This window comes from Manis javanica, chromosome 3 (genome assembly GCF_040802235.1).
Source record: "Manis javanica isolate MJ-LG chromosome 3, MJ_LKY, whole genome shotgun sequence".
NCBI lineage: Eukaryota > Metazoa > Chordata > Mammalia > Pholidota > Manidae > Manis > Manis javanica.
In genome coordinates this window covers 113,683,816-113,703,686 of record NC_133158.1, presented here as the reverse complement: position 1 = coordinate 113,703,686, position 19,871 = coordinate 113,683,816, and the positions used below count along the sequence as shown (strand labels likewise).

Sequence of the window (19,871 nt, the reverse complement as noted above, 5' to 3'; positions counted from 1 at the left end):
ACAGAGCAGGCTTCCAGAAACATTGGCCAACGTCACTCCTTCAAGAAAAAAAGAGAAAATCATGGTTCAGATTTCCCTTGGCAGCTTCTTTCCTTCTCCAAAGAAAACTGGATCATCCAAATTATCCTCCAAAGCCTTCTTAATTCCTAAGAAGGCAAACCCAGTTCTTTTAATTATAAAGTTAATTACCATTTAATGAAGCTCCTGTATTCATTTTAGATGGTTTAAACTGGTGACTCAGGAGACTTGGGTGCTCTTTCATGGTACCTGAGTACGTCAGAAACACTGACTAATCCACATATATTATACTTAAGTCCATTATAAGGGACTTTAAAGTTTTATACTTTAATCGTTAAGAGGCTATTGTTGGATAACTTTGTTTGCATGACATGGTTGTTCATCTTTGTGATTTATTTGATGTCAAGTTATTAATCAGAAATACAACTTCCAATTATTCAATTGCTATTTTAAGAAATATAACCACTTATAATATGATTTTCAGGGCTATACCTTTGTAAAAGTTGGGAATTGCTTATCTTCACATGAACTCTTAGGTGCCGTGTGGATAGTTAGGGGAGGGATGAGTGTGGAGTAGGAATACCTACCACTTGGAGGTAGATAGGTTTTGAGTCTAACTTTCACAGCATAGCATTTCAGCTATCATCCCTTATATGTTTTAGGGTATCTCTATGAATCTATTCAAATACTTGACAAAGGCCAGGCAAAGGAGGCCAGTTAGGTTTAAACTTGTTTGCCAAAGCTGATGGATTAATTGGTCGTGACTCCTTAGGCTACTGGGTTGAAATGGTTCTGAGGCCAAATCCGTGTTCAGAGGGAAAGAGTACCAAGACTGATTAGCAATGTCTTATTAGAGTATGCAAGGAAGGAATGGAAGCATGATCATAGCATTTGCTATGATCATGATCATCTCAGATCCTTTTTTAAAAATTAGAACATCTATTAATTTTTGAAGAAATAGATAAAATAAATGTTAGGTGGCATAATCTAATATTACAGAGTATTTCATGTCTGGTTCTAATAGAGCAGTTTATGAGAAACCTTTGAACTTTTTTTTTTTGCATGTCCTTTATTTAATTTATTTATTTTATTAAGGTATCATTGATATACACTTTATGAAGATTTCACATGAAAAACATTGTGGTTACTACACTCACCCATATTATCAAGTCTTCCCCATACCCCACTGCAGCCACTGTCCATCAGTGTAGTAAGATGCCACAGAGTCACTATTTGCCTTTGTTGTGCTACACTGTCTTCCTCATGATCCCCCCTACACCATGTGTGCCAATCATAATACCCCTCAATCCCTTTCTCCCTTCCTCCCTACCCACCCTCCCCCACCCCTCCCCTTTGGTAACCACTAGTCCCTTTTTGGGTTCTGTGAGTCTGCTGCTGTTTTGTTCCTTCAGTTTTGCTTCATTGCTACACTCCACTAATGAGGGAAATCATTTGGTACTTGTCTTTCTCCACCTGGCTTATTTCACTGAGCATAATACCCTCTAGTTTCATCCATGTTGTTGCAAATGGTAGGATTTGTTTTCTTCTTATGGCTGAGTACTATTCCATTGTGTATATGTACCACATCTTTTTTATCCATTTGTCTACTGACGGACACTTAGGTTGCTTCCATATCTTGGCTATTGTAAATAGCACTGTGATAAACATATGTCTTTTTGAATGTGGAAGTTGTATTCTTTGGGTAAATTCTAAGGAGTGGAATTCCCGGGTCAAATGGTATTTCTATTTTTAGTTTTGAGGAACCTCTGTACTACTTTCCACAATGGTTGAACTAGTTTACATTACCACCAGCAGTGTAGGAATCTTCCCCTTTCTCTGCATCCTCGCCAGCATTTGTTGTTCCTAGTCTTTTCTATCTTGGTCATCCTAACTGGTGTGAGGTGATATCTCATTGTGGTTTGAATTTGCATTTCCCTGATGATTAGCAAATGTGCCTGTTGGTCATCTGAATTCCTTCCTTGGAGAAGTGTCTGTTCATATCCTTTGCCCATTTTTTAATAGGGTTATTTGCTTTTTGGGTGTTGAGGCATTGATTTCTTTATATGTTTTGGATGCTAACCCCTTGTCAGATATGTCATTTACAAATATATTCTTCCATACTGTAGGATGCCTTTTTGTTCTGCTGATGGTTTCCTTGCTGTACAGAAACTTTTTAGCATGATGTAGTCCCATTTGTTCATTTTTTATTTTGTTTCCCTTGCCCGAGGAGATGCATTCAGGAAAAAGCTGGTCATGTTTATATTCAAGAGATTTTTGCCTATGTTTTCTTCTAAGAGTTTTATGGTTTCATTACTTACATTCAGGTCTTTGATACATTTTGAGTTTACTTTTGTGTATGGGGTTAGACAATAATCCAGTTTCATTCTCTTGCATGTAGCTGTCCAGTTTTGCCAACACCAGTTGTTGAAGAGGCTGTCATTTCCCCATTGAATATCCATGGCTCCTTTATCATATATTAATTGACCATATATGCTTGGGTTTACATCTGGATCTCTAGTCTGTTACATTGATCTATGGGTCTGTTCTTGTGCCAGTACCAAATTGTCCTGATTACTGTGGCTTTGTAGTAGAACTTGAAGTCAGGGAGCGTAATCCCCCCAGCTTTATTCTTCCTTCTCAGGATTGCTTTGACTATTCAGGGTCTTTTGTGGTTCCATATGAATTTTAGAACTATTTTCTCTAGTTCATTGAAGAATGCTGTTGGTATTTTGATAGGGATTGCATTGAATCTGTAGATTGCTTTAGGCAGGATGGCCATTTTGACAGTGTTAATTCTTCCTATCCATGAGCACAGGATGTACTTCCATTTATTAGTATCTTCTTTAATTTCTCTCGAGTGTCTTGCAGTTTTCAGGGTATAAGTCTTTCACTTCCTTGGTTGGATTTATTCCTAGGTATTTTATTCTTTTTGATGCAATTATGAATGAAACTGTTTTCTTGATTTCTCTTACTGGTAGTTCATTATTAGTATGTAGGAATGCAACAGATTTCTGTGTATTAATTTTGTATCCTGTAACTTTGCTGTATTCAGTTATTAGTTCTAGTAGTTTTGGGGTGGATTCTTTAGGGTTTTCTATGTACAATATCATGTGATCTGCAAACAGTGATAGTTTTTCTTCTTTACCAATCTGGATGCCTTTTATTTCTTTGTGTTGTTTGATTGTCTTAGCTAGGACCTCCAGAACTATGTGGAATAAAAGTGGAGAGAGTGGGCATCCTTGTCTTATTCCTGGTCTTAAAGGAAAAGCTTTCAGCTTCTCACTGTTAAATAAGATGTTGGCTGTGGGTTTGTCATATATTGCCTTTATTATGTTGAGGTACTTGCCCTCTATGCCCATTTTGTTGAGAATTTTTATCATGAATGGATGTTGAATTTTGTCAAATGCTTTTTCAGCATCTATGGAGATGATCATGTGGTTTTTGTCCTTCTTTTTGTTGATGTGGTGGATGATGTTGATGGATTTTTGAATATTGTACCATCCCTGCATCCCTGGAATAAATCCTACTTGATCATGACAGATGATCTCTCAGACCCTTTTTGAAAGAAAAGAGCCCTTGATTAGCCAGTAGGCCTCATACTAATCACAAAAAGTGGTGTTTATTTTCGGAGCAACTATATGCCTGTGTTGGAAATTCAGTGTGTGGTGCAAAGTCAGATGACCTTTGACTAAAAGTCCCCATTGAGAGAATCCCCAGTAGGATGAAGCATTTAGTTAGAGACCAACTAAGGTCTACACAATCCTGTCCATCTAAGGCTGAACAATGAACAAACACTTTCTGGTACCAATTATTCTATTTTTATTCATTCATAATAAAGAGCTTCATTGTTTATGAGGTGTTTAAGGACATAACACAAGACGCCACACTCTGACCAAGAACAATGGTCCATGTCTAACCTTCATGTTTAGGCTCATGCTCGGCAGTCAGGGTGCACATGGCATTACTGTCCTGCCCCCTCTTATTCCCCACCACTCAGTAGCTTGCTGTTGACAGATTGGATATATTGTATGAGAGAAGAGTCAGGATGACAATTTTGACCTGAGGAACTGGAATGATGGAATTGCCACTCCTGAGATGATGGTGACTGTTTTTAGGGGGCAGATCTCGGGTTTGGTTTTGGATATATGAAGTCTGGGCTACCTGTTAAGTATCCAAGTGGAGATGTCAAATGGGCAGTTGGATATATGCAGCTGGAAATCAGAGAGAAATAAGGGCCACAGATGTAAATCTGGGACTCACCAACTCATAGGTGGAGTTTAAAAGCAGGGGACTGAATGAAAGCACCAGGGTAATGAGTGTGGATAGAGAAGGGGTCCAAAGAATGAGCTCTGGGGTAACTTCAAGATAAAGAAGAAAAAAAAAAAAAACAAGCCCAGACATGAGGAAGTATAAGCAAGGATTGAGAAAGAACAGGATATAAGGTGCCCTGGTAGCTGAGTAGAGAAAGTGCTCTGAGAAGGCAGAGTCATTGATGCTAACAAATGCTGCTAGGAGGTCAGATAAGGCGAAAGCGGGAGAAGTGACCACTGGGTGCAGCAATGTGCTCATTGTTTTGATGGAGTTCTGGGGGTGAAGGCTGTTGAAGTGTGTTTAATAAAGAATGGGCGGATGGGAAGTGAAAGCTGCAAGCGTTAACAATGTTTTTAGGAGTTTTGCCATAAAGAGAAAGGAGTGAAGAGATAACTGGCAAGAGAAATGAGGCTGAGAGCATTTTTTTTTTTTTTAGGTTGGGAGAAAGAATTGTACATTTGTGTGCCAGTGTCAAAGGCCTGTTAGAAAAAGTTGATGATGAGGAGAGAGGGGAACAGTGCCGAAGCCATGCTCCTGAGTAGGTGATGGGGGATGGGGCTGGGTAGAGGCGTGGAGGAGCTGCTTGGTGTCAGCAGAGGACAGTTCATCCATAAGGTTGAAAGATAAAGGTAGGTAGGTTGATAAGACCGGAGGGGCTTTTGGAAGGGCTCACCTGCTTGAAGATCCTTCAGTGGCTCCCTGTTGTGCCCTACACCACAGAGCCCATTGAGCCTCCCCTGGAACACAAGGACTTAAAAACAAGCACCCTGGCTCCAGGTTCTATCTCCCTCCTCATCAACTCTTGACTTAACTTGGCCCTGTTCTGCAGTCTGCATTTACACGCTTGGTTCTCTCTGCCTGCGGTGCTCCTCGCAACCCAGTTCAAATGTCACCTCCTTTGTCCTTCTGGGTTCCCACATTCAATGGCTCATGTCTATGTCATAGTCCTTTACCACATTGTAACTTTTTGTTTACCTGTCCTCCCTCAGAGCTGTGATCTCCTTGATGGTAGATGCTTTGTCTTATTATCTGTCTCTGCACCCATGCCTCTACCCATGCCTCCGCCAGGACAGTGTCTGGCACAGAGGAAGTAAAAACTGGGGACCAAAGATGGCCTTGTGCGCACTTTCTACATGCACTCTTTATGAACCCTGAAATGTATCTGATGTGTATGCACACAAAGTGTAAGTGTATGGCTCTAGTGTTTTCACAGTGAACATGCCTGCATCAGTGGGCACGCCTTCCCAGGACCCTCCCCTATACCCACGTCAGTCATTGCCTAAAGGTAACCACTTTCTTGACTTCAAACTTCACGGATCAGTTTTGCCTGTGTTTGAACTTCACATACATAGAATCAAACAGGGTATATTCTTTTCTGTCTGACTTATTTCACTGAAATTTTCTTTCTGTGAGTCATCCACATGGTTGTGTGTCAGCGGTGTGTTCATTCATATGGCTGTGCAATTTGCATTGTGTGACACACACCACAGTTAACTGATATGTTCTACTGTTGTTGGACTTCTGGGTTGCTTCTGGCTTTTCTGAATAGCACTGCACTGAGTGTTCTTGCACACATGGTTGAACACATGTACACCTTTTTGCTGGATGTATGCCTGAAAGTGAGCGTGCTGGATCATAGCCTCAAGCACAATTTATACTTTAAAGCATGTTTTTGTTATTCAGCAAGCCCAGGACCATAATTCTAGACACAGAACCACACAATCCAGGTCTTTATGACCTCTCAGGTGACTTATCCAGCCCCTTCATTTTCTCAGGAAAACCTGAGACTCACACTGGGAAAGCGACCCGTGCAAAGTCACACAGCAAGTAAGTGGGGACTTGCTCCAGGTCTCCTCATTTCTGGGGCCAGTAGGAATCAAGACTAACACTGGTCAAATACCTCTTAGTAGTCACCTGAGGAAACTCTCCTCTCTGATCCAGGAACAAGCACACACCATTCCGATGTTAACAACAAACACTATTGTTTATTAAGTATCTGCAAAGTACTGGGCACGTTGTGTCATGTTTACATGTGTCCTATGTTTACATTACATATTATCTCTAATCCTTACAATGACTCTTCAAGAAAGGTAATATCAACTCTTATTTTCAGATGGGAAAACGAGCTCAGAAAGGGTGAGGAGCTTGCTCAGGTTTCCACAGAGGCGGCAGAGCTGGGATTTGAACTCTGCCTGTAACTACTTAAGAGACAGAGGAGTGAACTCCTTTTAAGAAGTTATTGCTCTTTTGGCACAGGTAAGTACTTTCTCTTCTGCAGGCCCTAGGGCTCCTTTCAAATATAGAGAATCCAGTTTTCTATCACAGACCATGTGTCTCAAGGAAAGCAATCCAGCCCGGCCACAATATACCTGCAGCTTTCCATAAGGATTGACAAAGAAAGTGCCCACTCAGAGCAATTGTGATGATAAAAATCTCTATTCAAAAGCTTCAGACGTGGTGAACACTTGCTCCTCAGGCTCTCTCCAGAAGCCTCTAGGACAATGACACCTGATGTTCAGAAGCTAACTGAACCCATTTCAGCGGAGCTAGGATGTGGGCTTCATCATTCCAGGAATCTTTATAGATATCCACCTCCTGCCCCTGTCTATATCCTGCATGATATCTCAAAAATAATAAACAGATAAATGATAATCGTGAACATGTATTAAGTACTTATACTGCACGTGTGCTAATTGCTCTTATGTGAGTGATCTCATTTAGTCCTCCCGACATTTTGAGATGAGGAAAGATGACCAACAGCAGTAAGCGAACGAGCTGGGGTTTCAGCGAGAGCCTGAACAGCAGCTACGCTTTACTCTTGTAGGCTGTCTTGATGAATGGGTGCACAAAAAAACCTCCCTTTGATTAAGGTTTTTTACAAAAATCATTCATCTGGAAATAGTCACAATTTTATCACAATTACCACAAGCTAACAAAATGAAACCAGTATTTTTGAGGACAATTCTCACCTACCATCCACCATGGAAAGTGAAGGATTTTTTCTTACTGAAATCAGTTTGAATAAGCTACTTCAAAAAGAGATGGGTCGGGGAGAGAGAGTAATTGAGGGAGAATCTGGGTGTTGGAGGGGTATTGGCGATGGGAGAGTGGCCAGTGCAAACACAGCTGCAGAGCTGGGCTGGCTTCTAACTGGCCTCCCCGCATCATCTCTGATGGACCCTCCTTTGGCTTCTCTCCACTAGAGAAAGGGTTTCATGCAAGCAGGTGGGTAGGACTGTGTATCTGTGGATTATTATTATTACTCTTAGGAGTTTTGCAAAATACTGGAAGGAGTTACAGTATTTTGAAATAACATGCTGTAGGGCACAGATTTTTATTTTTGTTTTATTATTATTTTACAAAAAGAATAAATGTAATAAGAAGAACCCTTAAGGTGTTAAGTGTTCATCTCCTCCACTTTACAGATGGAAACTCAGTGTATCACCAAGAGATCTATCTCTTTGGGAGTAAAACTTCCCTGTTCATTCCAACCTCTCTGCACTTTGAACTAACTCAAGAGCTCCTGCTGGAAACGCAGCATTAGCAGGCTACGCTGTGGGCAGTATGCTGAAACAGACAGCTGCTTTACTTTGAAAGGAAAATGGGAAAGGCACCTAGAAGTCTGCTGGCTTATCTCTCTTCTCCCAAACTCCCTCCAGGTCAATGATCTTGTGTATATGTGAAGAAACAGAGAGAAAGAGAAGGATGGAGAAGAAGAGGAGAGGTTAGGGGGAAGAGGGAGACTGACACTCTACCAGACCTTTCTGTCTAGGTGGGCGAAAACATACAGCCAAGAACTTCCCAGTCTTTTAAACTCTCTCTGATTCTTGCCAGTACCTGAAATGGTAGAGGTAGGGGGAAAAAAAAAAATCCACTTGGAGGAAAAATGCTGACTAAGCCATTTTTCAAAGCCACCTTCAAAGAAAGTAAGCCTGGGAACAAACAGGAGCTTTAAAAAAAAAATGTTTTGTGCTTCTTTTCCTTCTAAATATCTCACTTTACCACAAGGGACATGAATATCAATCAACTGGGTAATGGAGAAACCTCAGAAGGATACTAAAAGCCAGCTCACTAATTAACTGCCTGACTTCAAATACGTTACTTAACTGTAACTTAGTGTCCACCCATGTCAAGGCTATTTTTATACTGTCAGGAACTACTTAGACTTGAGAGATGAGGACTGTCAGAGTTTGGTGTGTGTTGGGAGGAGACTGGGTGTTGCAGTAGTGTAGGACTGTTACCACCACAGTGATCTTGTAGAAATTTTGCAGCAGAAGAGTCCCAGACTGTTTGGATGAGAAACAATTCTGAGTTCCCCCTAGTGAACAGTGGAGATGTTAAGAATTTCAGTTACTCCTCTGATTAAAATCTGAGTGGCTATTACTTTCATGATAATGTCCAGATTCCTTCAACCTGTCCAACAAGGGATGGAGAACAACACCAGTATGGGACATATTTTAGTTTTCTTTTGTGTTCAGATTTCTACACAAGTTACCTGGGGCAAATAAGTTAGCTGCTAGAGTTTTTAGAGTCTCATTAGATGGTATTCATCTTAAAATGCCTGAGGATCGTCTAGATGGGAGCTGATCCTTCGAAGTACAGGTTATTACAGGGCAGGTGCTGTACTCAATTCTTGCCCTCAAGCATGCTCACAATCTAGGACTGGGTGGGGACAGAGGGCCTATGATCTTACTCTGCAGTTTATTTGATATGCAGAAGTGCAAAGTAGGTGCCCTTGAAGGACAGTGGGGTGGCTTCACTAGAAGAGCTTGTCATCCACATGTACATTGCTTTACACGGCAATGACTTCTCCTGCAGTGCTCAAAGCAAAGAGAAATTTTAAGTAGGAACACTGCCGCAAATGGCAGGTTCTCAGATTTTGAGTCACTAAGAAGTCCCCAGCCCTGGGTGTCAGCCCCAAAGCCTGGAGTCACTGGCAGTCTGCCAGGCTTCTTGGAGGGTAGTTCCAACAAGAGTAAATGCACATACAATTAAGTCCCAACAAAGAGCATTCCACTGGCACGTAAAACATGGTGTATGGGAAAGTGCAATTTCAAGAGCCTCTCAATTGTTGAGAGAAAATGTCTTGTTCAGGGAGTGATTGGAATGAGGTTCCTATCTGATCCTCTTGAATTACTCTCTCTGTTGCATTTAAATGATGTTTGGAAATAGAGTGTGCAAATATGAGACATGGCTGTTACTGTGGAAACAAAGTGAGAATAATTACTACTTTGTGTTCTGAGCAAAAGAAGGCTAGACATTCTAATTCCAGAGATCTAAGAATGGAAGTTAGAAGGAAGGAAAGTTAAATGGGGAAGAAATATATCCTGGGGCAGGAAGGAGATCCCCCAAACTAATGTGCTCAAGATGTTCTTGTTATTTTTTAACATAACACCAATAATTGTAAACTGTCTATTCTAAAGACTTGCCCGGGTTAAGTTATTAACCTGTAGACTATATATCATGCCTTTGGAACAGGCTGTGCTGGGTTATGCCCACTTTCTGGCTGCCTCAAGAGGAAATGGAAAATTTAAGTCACTGGTTTAACTAATGGAACCAAGCATTAAACTGCAGCTGACAAAGTATTGTCTTGGATCTGGTTGTGAAAGTCACTTTCAAGAACAAATGTTTCGACCACAAAGGGAGCAGGAGAATCTGTTTCTTTAGGGGTATTTATTTTCACCTCCGCTTCTACAGTGTCACTGCAAGTTCCAACATCTGGGGGAAGAACCCCAAATTTGTACATTCAGCAACAGAAAACTATAGACTCAGCTGGGAGGGTCCTGAGAGACCAAATGGCCCAACTCCTCAGAACTGGTCTAAGGATTCCTAGTCCCAGCGGGGAAAGGGACTTGCCTCAGGTCAAGTCGTCACTTAGAGAGAGTGGGGCTGATGTGCCTATCTCCAGACACCCACTTCTCTGCTCTTTCCATTATGCTATGGCTTTTTAACCTTCTAGTACCTAGAAAATGAAATTCCTTCACTTATTCAGTAGATATTTGTTGCTAGTGTCCTGCTATAAGCTGGGAGTGGTGGGCGGAGAGGGGGATGGTGTGTAACCGGGCACAGAAGAGTTGTGGTCCCTGCCTTATCCAGTTTACAACCCAGCGGAGAGACAGACATTAAAGAATCATGCAAATAAATATATAAATTTAAGCTGTAAGAAGAGATACGAAGGGAAACAGAATGTTCTGAGCACTTAGAGCCTGGAGACCTAGTGTAGTCTAGGGGCAGGGAAAACTTCTCCAAAGAGGTGATTGGAATTGTGATTGGGAGAAAAGAACTGTGGGAGCTTAGTGAAGAGCAGGGATGAGTGGGGGTGAACTGGAGGAGTGGTGGAGGGGGAATGTTCCAGATTGAGGGGATAATTGTGCAAAGGCCCTGGGCCTGTCAGGACTTTGACAGTCTTAAGAACTTGAAAGAGAGCCATGGAATGGCTGGAACACAGGGGCTGGGTGAGAGGAGAGGCTGGGGGCAGCAGTGGCCAGACACGTGGAGCTGCCAGGGAGAACGAGATATTTGCCTTTTATTTTAAGGGCAATGGTCCAGCAGGCATCTGCCTCGACCAGATCTGCATTTTAAATAGACCTCTCTGGCTGCTGTGGATATGAAACTTTTAAAGCTATTGGGCTCTAGAAGAGCCATAGTAGTAGCTTGGGCCAGGGTGATGGAGGTGGAGAGGAGTCGGAATGGACAGATCTGAGAGAAGATAACCCTTCTCTGACCATTATGGCTGATATTTTAACGTACAAAGTAAAAGTTGGATTGCATACCTGGCCAGGAAAGGTGAATCGAGGGATTTCATGAGTCCTAACTGCATTAATGCACCAAGTCAGCCTCCTTCCTCTCATTCAGATGAGTCTCAGAACCTTGGTCCTCCTGCACCATGACAATTTCTTTCATTGGTAGCTCTCAAAGCCTGTGGCTAAGATGCTCTAGCACGGAAAGAGTGGGATAGACAGCTTGGCCTGCCATTAAGTGGCTTAAAAGTCATTGATTTTGCTATAATTGCAAATTTGGAGACAACCCAGGTGGGTACAGGTAATTGGTAGTGGTGGTTCTACTCAAGTAAATAGGACTCAAAGACAAGACTGGCTTGGGAAAATGGCCACAGTTCTTACTGCCAGCTTGTTGGAGGAGAACAGCCCCTCATCCCTGAAATATCTTCACCTTTGACCTGCTCAGAATATGTTTGCTGCCATTCAGGTTTCAATATGATTTTTCTAATCAGTCAGTTAGTAGGTACTTATCATATACTTCCTATAATAATCTAATAACTAGGAGTCATGGAGCATTACTCTCTGCCACTTACATATATGAGGGGAAGGAGGGAGATAATGCCACTTTACAGATGATAACCCTGACACTCAAGAGAGCCGAGCCGGTGGACAAGCCAGTCCTCCGAGCCAACATGCGGTGCTGCCTGCTGCTGCCTTCTCTCCATGCCCAGACCTTTGTCGGACACTGTGGAGAAAAATGCATCACCGGCATTTCTCCACTTAGTTCTCACCGGACTGAAGAAGCTTTCTTGCATTAGCAGGGCTGAGCGATTTCCTTATCACCTCTGATTTCCCATTTCACCCCAGCTGTGGCCATCACCTGAAACTTCCCCTTGAGGCAGACCCCATCACTGCTGGAACTCCCCAGCATCTCCCTCCCATCTCTCTCCTTCTCTCTGCCTGTCTGTGTCTCTCACAGTTGCACACACAGGTGACAGAGCTTTCCTGTCATCCCACCCTGGCAGTAGGGTTTGTGGTGGCCTGAGCGGAAGGGGAAGAGGGGACACCCTAAACCCATACAGATGCTCCCTCCCAGGATGATGGCACCATCGTGTTGGCTTCATTGTCACATTGCTATGGCTTTTTGGGGATGGGGAGCATCTCTAAGGCTCTGGCAGAGGCGGGGCTCAGGAGTGAGTGCTGGGGTCTCTGGGGTGAATGAGGAAGGCCTGAGGGGACCCACACAATCTCCTGTGTCTCTACAAGGCCTTGAATTCTCTGGTCAGGGCCTGGCTCTTGCTTACTTTGGGCCACAACTTGTTCAAAGGATGGGACAGGTCTGGGGAATCTGGTGCTTGAGAGGAATTGAAGGCATGTCTGCTCTGGGGACAAGCTGGAGGTCCTCACTGGATTTGGAGGCCACTCTGAAGCCTGGCTGGCTTCCCAGAAGAAGCAGCCCCTCAGAGGACAGGGGCACTGGAGGCTTGCTGTCCAGGTCTACTCTCTCCCTTCCCCTCAGCCTCAGCCTTCAGGGTCTGGAGGTGACTGCTCTTCACCCTTTCATCACTTTAGAGGCTCTTCTGGTTAGTGGCGTGGGACACAGGCACATCTCGCCCAGCAGAAAGGTTGTTCTGTGACAGGCCTGATCGACACATCATTGATCTCTTGACCGGGAGTGGAATGACTGTGTGGCCAGGCCTCATCAGAATCCCCCACCCTGATGCTTGCTGTCCTCAGGCCTGGGTGTGAAAGGCCTGCGTCTGATGCAGGCCAGCGGCCTGGCTGAAGCTGAGGGCCTTGAACACACTCCTTCCGGGGGGTGGGGGGAGGAGAACCCTTCTTCCCCACCCCAGTTCCATCTATTAAACTCCATCTCTACCCATTGACTCTGAACTCAATTTTCAACTCTTTCTAAAGCCTGTCTGATGTTTCCTCATTTTCCAAATTCTGTGCCTTATTGATCTCTGCCCCTCTTCTGACCATTAGCACTGCCCTACCTCATACCAGAGCTCATGGAAAGCAGGTCCCGGTCTCCTTTGTCTCTGCTTGGCCCACAGGAGGTGCTTGGTGAACGATCACTCCTTCATTCTCATTTTCGTCGGGGGAACATTTCCTGCTTGGTCCCCTGCCTGTCTCTATGGCCCAAACTGTTAGAATTACAAGAACCTCGCACTGGTTCACCGGCCCCTCTCTCTCCAGGAGGAAACGGCTGGCGGGCCCCACGCGCGGCGCCTCCTCCCGCCCTCCGGCCCGGGCCCCTGCCCTGGCGCCGCCTGAGCTGCTGCTTCGGCTGCTTCCGCCTGGGCGCCCGCTTCTGCCTCTCCTGCTTGGGCTTCAGCTTGTGCGCAATGATTGCTGCCTTTTCTGTTCCTGCTCGCGCTGCAGCGTCCCTTCGCTTCCTCCCACCGCTCCCCGGCTCCTGCTGCTCCCTCGCCGGTCCCCCTTCCTTCCCCTCGGCCCCTCTCACGCCTCTGCGTGCCTCCTGCCTGCACTTTCCCCGCGGCCCCTTCTGCTCTTGCTGCTGCTTTTCCGCTTCTGCCGCCCCGGCTCTGACCTCTGCTTTCTGCCGCCTCCTGCCGTCTCTCCTCCCGCCGCTGCGTCCCCTGCCTTCCTCCTTCCCCGTCCTCCGTCCTCCTCCGCTGCCTTGACCTCGGCCTCGGCCTCGGCTTCTGCTTTTCTCCCGCTGCCGCTTCCTCCTCCGCTTCTCCCTCCTCTTCCTCCCGCCGCCGCCGCCTCCTCTTCCTCTGCTCCTGCCTCCGCAGCCTCTGCTTCTCCTACTTTTGGTTTCCCCTCGTCGTCGGCTCCTCCTCCTTCTTTTCCTCCCGCTCAGTTTTGACCGTCAAGCTTGCTGTGCCTTTGAGACACCTGCTCACTTTCTCTGGGGCTTCCCAGCCTTCTGTCATCTTGGCACAGTCTCTTTAGTAAGTGATACGTATCAACAAGCGGTCTTCAGAGCGACAGCGCTCTGTAGTTAACTCTCTATTTTAAACCTGCTAGTTTGATTCTCATAGTAGCCACAGTGGCTACAACAGGGAAACTGAGGCTCCGAGAACTTTCCATACTTCCTTCCCAAAGCCACATAGAAAAGAGCAGGGCTTTTATTAGAACTTAGGGCTCTATTCTCCGCCCTGGGTGCACTATAGGGTCTACCATTCTTTGTTTTTTAATAGACTTTTTTTTAAGATAAGTTTTAGGTTCACAGCAAAATTGAGTAGGAAACATGGGGAGTTCCCATAGGGTCTTATATTTTTACAGAACTTAAAAACTCCCTTTGCATCTATGATTTCACCTGTTCAAGAAACACTTGGCAAGGATATCAGCCCAGAGAGGGAAAGGGATTTGTCTGTGGATACACAGCTAGGTAGTAACATCTGCCTGGGGTAAGGGCCCCCAGCTCAGAAAGGGTTGGTGCCATTTAGAAAAGCTATGGGACAGTGAGTGGTAGGGTGGGCATTGGACCACTTTTCCCCAGTATGTCACCAGCCCTTCCCACTCAGGTCCTGGGATGGGAGCGACATCCAGATCTGAGCTCTTCCATCCTTAAGAAAAATTCTAGGGACACAAATCCAGGGCAGAAAACCAATGAAATAGAAGTAGCTTTTTAAGGAAGACTCAACTGATAGGCTGAAAATGCCACAAGGCCACAGGACAAACAGAATATGCTGGATTCCAAACTCAGAGCAGATGCCATCCTGGTTGGGAGCCAAGCCCTAGGAATAGAAATGCTGGCCTTCTGCACCAGGCCTGGCAGCTGGTCTCCAACTACTCGTTCCCCTCTGCTGCCAACACTGCACAGGCCTTAGGAGACTAGAAATGGTATTTGGCAAAGTTCATGTCTCATTTTTAGAGAGCGGGTAGGAGTGGCACCCTTGTGCGGGAAGTAGTAGATTATCAGTCAGCCCCAGGAGGGCAGGCCTAGGCTTCTTTTACTAACCATGATAGCCTATTAAAGGAAAATTATCCAATGACACCTATTAAAAATGATAAAGGAGACCTTATTCAGGGGGACCATTGTAATAGGGTAGGGATTTTGCAGTCAGGTAGAGAGGCTGGACTCAACTTTGAATACAGCAGGGGCAAGTGGGAATTGATAGCCAAGAAGCAGGGTGGGATCAATGGATGGAAAATCAGTGAGTGGAAACATCAGGGATAAAGAAGGACTTCTGGCTAAACTGACCTGACAGGATTCTTGCTGAAGGCAGACCAGAGTGATCAGCTACAGGATGCATACAATCCTGATCACCAATCTCAGTGTGTGAGTTTCTCTCCTCACCACCAAGCAATTCTCAAACACCAGCTGGGTGTCCTACAGTTCAACTCAGCTCTGACACTATCTGCCAGGAGACAGCATCAGATTCCACAGGTTAGGACTCCTTCCCACAGGACTGCCCTCTGCTGCAGGTGCCGATTGCAAGTCCAGGGTGTCACCTGTGCTTCTGACTGATGGGCTATAAATCTGTCCATTAACCTGTCCCTAGGTTTGATTAATTTGCTACAGGGGCTCACAGAACTCAGAGAAACATTTTCCTTAATGCTTTAGTGGTTGATTATAAAGGGATATAACTAACAAACAGCCGGAGGGAAGAGCTGCTTAGGGCAAGGGATGGGGACAGGGCGTGGAGCTTCCATGCCCTCTCCAGGTACATCATTTCCCTAGCCCCTCCACATGTGCACCAACCAGAAAGCTCTCCGAATCCCGTACTTTTGGGTTTTTATGGAGGATTCATTGTGTAGTCACAATTGATTAAATCACTGACCACTAGTGATTGATTTGACTTCCAGTCCTCCCCCTTAGGAATGGAACTGCAAGTTCCAACCCTCCAGTCACATGGTTAGTCTTCCAGGCAACCAGCCCCCATCTTGGTGCTGTCTGAAAGTCACCTCGGCGACATACAGTCCGCTGTGGTTGAAAGGGGTTGGTTACCAATATGAAGACACCTTTGCGGCTCTCATCATTTGGGATATTCCAAGGGTTTTAGGTGCTCTGTGCCAGAAACAGGGATGAAGACCAAATGTATATTTCTTATTACCAACCACAATATCACAATGAGAACTCTGATGAGATATCGAGAGTGATCAGATATGGAGGATGGCGGATTCTGGCTAAACTGACTTAGCAGGTTTCTTGCTAACATTGAACAATGCAGAGACAAAAAGTACGTCCAGCAGAGAATGTTTGTCAATCTTCAGGGCTAAACCCAGGAACAAGCGTATAACAGGTACTTAACAAATATTTGTTTACTACTACATAGGTGCCGGAGCCAGGGAAGGGAGTTTTCACCACTTCTATAATATCCAACTCCTGCATCTTTGTTTGTAGCAGTCTTGGTGGGTTCTGATTCAGGGTGCCGTGTCTGGGGTTGAGGGTTATGTCAGGAATAACAGGGTAATGGCTTCCCCAGTGAGGTTTGATTTTAGAGGAGGCCCAAAGGATAAAGGGATGGAGGTAGTTTAAATGGGAGGGGCAAGCAGGCTGTGCTGTGGGCTTACAAGAGGGAAGGACAGAGACCTGGGAAGAGGGCTTAGGGCTTAACTCTAGAAGGGCTTTTTGTCAATTTGTTACTTATCAAACATTTGTGTGCCTCTTCTTTTTGATGGGTTTCCTGGAAAAGCATCACCTCTCTGTGGAAGGAAAGGGCCTCTCTTGGGTAGGTCCTTTCACGGGAGTCCTTAGAAGGCACACCTTCCACTCCAGGAGCGCAGATAGCCAAAGGCACATCTGTGGCAAGTGTGTGCTGCCACACCGCCCCTGGAGAGAGCAGGCCCCCATTGAGACTCCCCTGGGAGATGGCAGCCAAGCTTGGGAATCTTGTCCCCAGCTGGCTCAGAGATTTCTGTGTCTGTCCTTTTCATTTTGTCGACTTCCCAGTGTAGAGGACTGAGTTAATCACATGCTCCAGTTCATGACAGCTTTCCACACAGCAGTACAGGTTCCTGGACCTGATTCCAGTGCATGTAGGGCGGGGAAGGGGTGGCTTCCTAGGCACAACACCCGGCAATTCTTGAACAACAGCAGCATGTCCAAGAACTCGGCACAATTCTGACACTATCTGCCCAGAAACAGCACCAGATTCCCCAGGTTAAGGGCTCTGTCCTACAAGACTGCCCTCTACCCCTGACTCAGGACTCCACCCGTCACAAGCCCCAGGCTTCTGACAAGTTCCCTGTGCTTCTGACCAACTGGCTACAGACTGGAGGTCCCCACCACCTCCCCCTTCGGTTCCATTAATTTGCTAGAGCAGCTCACAGAACTCAGGAAAATACCTTTACCAGTTTAATATAATAAAGGATACTGTAAAGGATGCAAGTGAACAGCCAGATGAAGAGATACACAGGGCAAGGTCCCAAATAAAGGAGCTTCTATTCTCATGGAGTGTAAGGCCTGGCGCAGTGGCACACAGATGTGTTCTGGTTCCCCAAGCAGAGTATGTCTCTCTCCGACAGAGAAGCAGGATGCAAGAGAGTGATAAGGTCTTAGGGGATTTTTGTGAAGGCTTCATTGCATAATCATGATTGACTAAATCATTGGCCATTGGCTGTTTCCACCTCTAGCCTCTGCCCTTGGGTGGGGTCCAAAAGTCTCTCATTAACATGACCAGACACCCATTTCACCTTGAAGGCTCTGAAGTGTTTTGAGGAGCTGTGGATGAAGACCAAATATGTCTGGGAAATACATGTTTCTTGTATCTTATTATATCACACTGACACACCATTATCACTGGTCCCTACAAATTCCCTCTGTTCTTTTTAACGAGTCCCTTTCTGCATCTATAGACAATACATGCTAATATGCTTGATGTCTGCATCTTTTTGTTTCTATGTATTCGTGTGTAAGGTGCATTGTTTAGCTGCCTAGGAGGCATGTTGTTTTAATGTGTGTAAAAGACTGTGGGTTTTCTCTACCTCATTCTGTTGCTGACTTTTTATTTGGCATTTTGGGTGTAAGATTCATCCATACCACCACATGCTCATCTGCACGGTGACTTCCAACTGCTGCACACAGCTATGAAGTACACCACTGTGTTTACCTATACGTCCCCAGGCTGGACATCCATGTTGCCCAAAAGTGGCTCCTGAGCAAGAGTCCCATGCTGAGGGGTAGCAAGTGGCCTCACAGGGCTGACACATGTTCAACAGGAAACTTCTGAGCTCGGCCTGGATGTGTCCGGCCTTTGGGGAATTGGGGGGACCTTAAACTCCTGGGGAGACATGAAGGATGCTTATAGGCTGTCCACACTTGTGGTGAATGTGTAATGTGGTGATGCATGGAACAAATATTAGGTCTCAGGGCTGGCTTTGAAAGGACAATGTGTTCTTTACACATAATAGGAAATTTCGGAAGCAAGTCCCGGATGTCTGTTTTCCCGAAGGTCGGCCTGTGAGTAAACATGGTCTTTGGTTTGAGGCAGAGACGGGTGGGGGAGGGGGCGGCGCATACCCACAGCAACTGAGAGGTAATGGAATGAAGCTGAAAAAGTGTGTGTGTGTGAAAGCACATAGTTATTAAAGACGGTCTGATTTTCCTCTCACCTATCTGTCCTTGCCACAACTTGGAGATTACCTGTAGATGGGTCGCAGTTAAAGCTTCTAACTAAAAAGCATGCAGAGTAAGCTGTTATTCTTAATTTAATAGGAATTGGCTCCTGTATGTGCTTCCGGTATTTCAGGAGAATTTGTTCTTGATTTGGGGAGGCAATCCATTTCCTGGAGTCCAGCAGGCCTACTTCTCAGCTCTGTGATTGTTTCTCTGATGCTGCAAAGGAACTGAGACAGCCAGGGATGCTGTTTTGCTTCCACACATCTTTTCCAGCTGGCCAAGCGGACCTTGACTTCAGGCTGGCTCTGCCTTGGCTGTGGTAAGAGTGGGTGGGGCCACCATGTGAAGCAGTCATGGAATTCCAGGCATTTCCTTCTACAATTCCAGGATCTACAGGCGAAGGCAAGAAGGAAAAGGGCAGGTTGCAGACTGAATCCAACAGAGGTCCTAGGAATCCTGAATTTCCCTTGCTTAAGTTTTTTCATACATGCCACAACCCTCAGACTAGCCTGTCAGCAAAAGGAATAGAGTGGTTCCAAAATTGCCCTGATGCAGAAGGCAGGGCAATGTTGATATCAAGCATTAGAGCCATTCCTGGAAGGGTGGGGCCATGTCCATTTTGTTCACCACTGCTTGGCAGCATCTAGTACGGGGTCTGGCCTAGACTGTATTATGGTCTAGAAGGTCCTACACCTTCTTGTCCCTTTTAATCTTGCCATTGCTCAATATGCTCCAGCCTAATTAGCCTTTCTGTCACTCTCACATGACCAGCCTATTCCTATTCCTACCTCAGGGCCTTTGCATCTGCTGTAACCTCTTTCTGGGACTCTTTTTCCTCCAAAATTTAAGTGGCTGGCTCCCTGTCATTATTGAGGCCCCAGCTCTAGCATCAATTTCTCAGAGAAGCCTTCCTTGACAATCCTGGCTAAAGGGCCCTCTCTTTTCTCTCAAGCCTCCAAATCCTGGCCATTCTCTATCCCATGACCCTGTTCTATTTCCTTTGTAGCACTTACCATTATGTCAAATTCTCTTATTTATGTAATTGTTTAGGTGTTGTTGCCATCTCTCCCTTTGGGCCATACACTCGATGTAAGCAGGGACTTTGCCTTGCTCCCTTTGTTTGCCTTTGTTTCCCTAGTGCCTATACCATCTTCACATAGAGTACGTGCTTAATAGGCATTTGGCAAATTAGTGAATGAATGAATAATTGAATGAGTGACTGAACCAGCTGAACTGGAGGCACTGCAGTAGAAAAGAATCTGGACTACAGAACACTTAGCATAAAG

General features: G+C 45.2%; 2 long non-coding RNA genes across 7 annotated transcripts in view; one reads left to right on the top strand and one right to left on the bottom strand.

Annotated features, from left to right (window-relative positions):
• The window catches only part of LOC140848434 (uncharacterized), a 110,374-nt gene extending 102,484 nt beyond the window's left edge, over positions 1 to 7,890 (top strand). For all 4 annotated transcript variants that reach the window (XR_012129278.1, XR_012129274.1, XR_012129277.1 and 1 more), the window contains 2 exons: positions 6,443 to 6,585; positions 7,755 to 7,890. This is a non-coding gene — a long non-coding RNA (uncharacterized lncRNA). The remainder of the gene's footprint in view (positions 1 to 6,442; positions 6,586 to 7,754) is intronic.
• The window catches only part of LOC140848436 (uncharacterized), a 39,166-nt gene that overhangs the window by 11,633 nt on the left and 7,662 nt on the right, over positions 1 to 19,871 (bottom strand). For 2 of the 3 annotated variants that reach the window (XR_012129281.1, XR_012129279.1), the window contains 2 exons: positions 17,342 to 18,975; positions 9,207 to 16,402 (listed from right to left, as the gene is read on the bottom strand). This is a non-coding gene — a long non-coding RNA (uncharacterized lncRNA). Of the gene's footprint in view, positions 1 to 9,206; positions 16,403 to 17,341; positions 18,976 to 19,871 lie in introns of those variants that run through there. The other variant, XR_012129280.1, reaches the window with a different exon arrangement.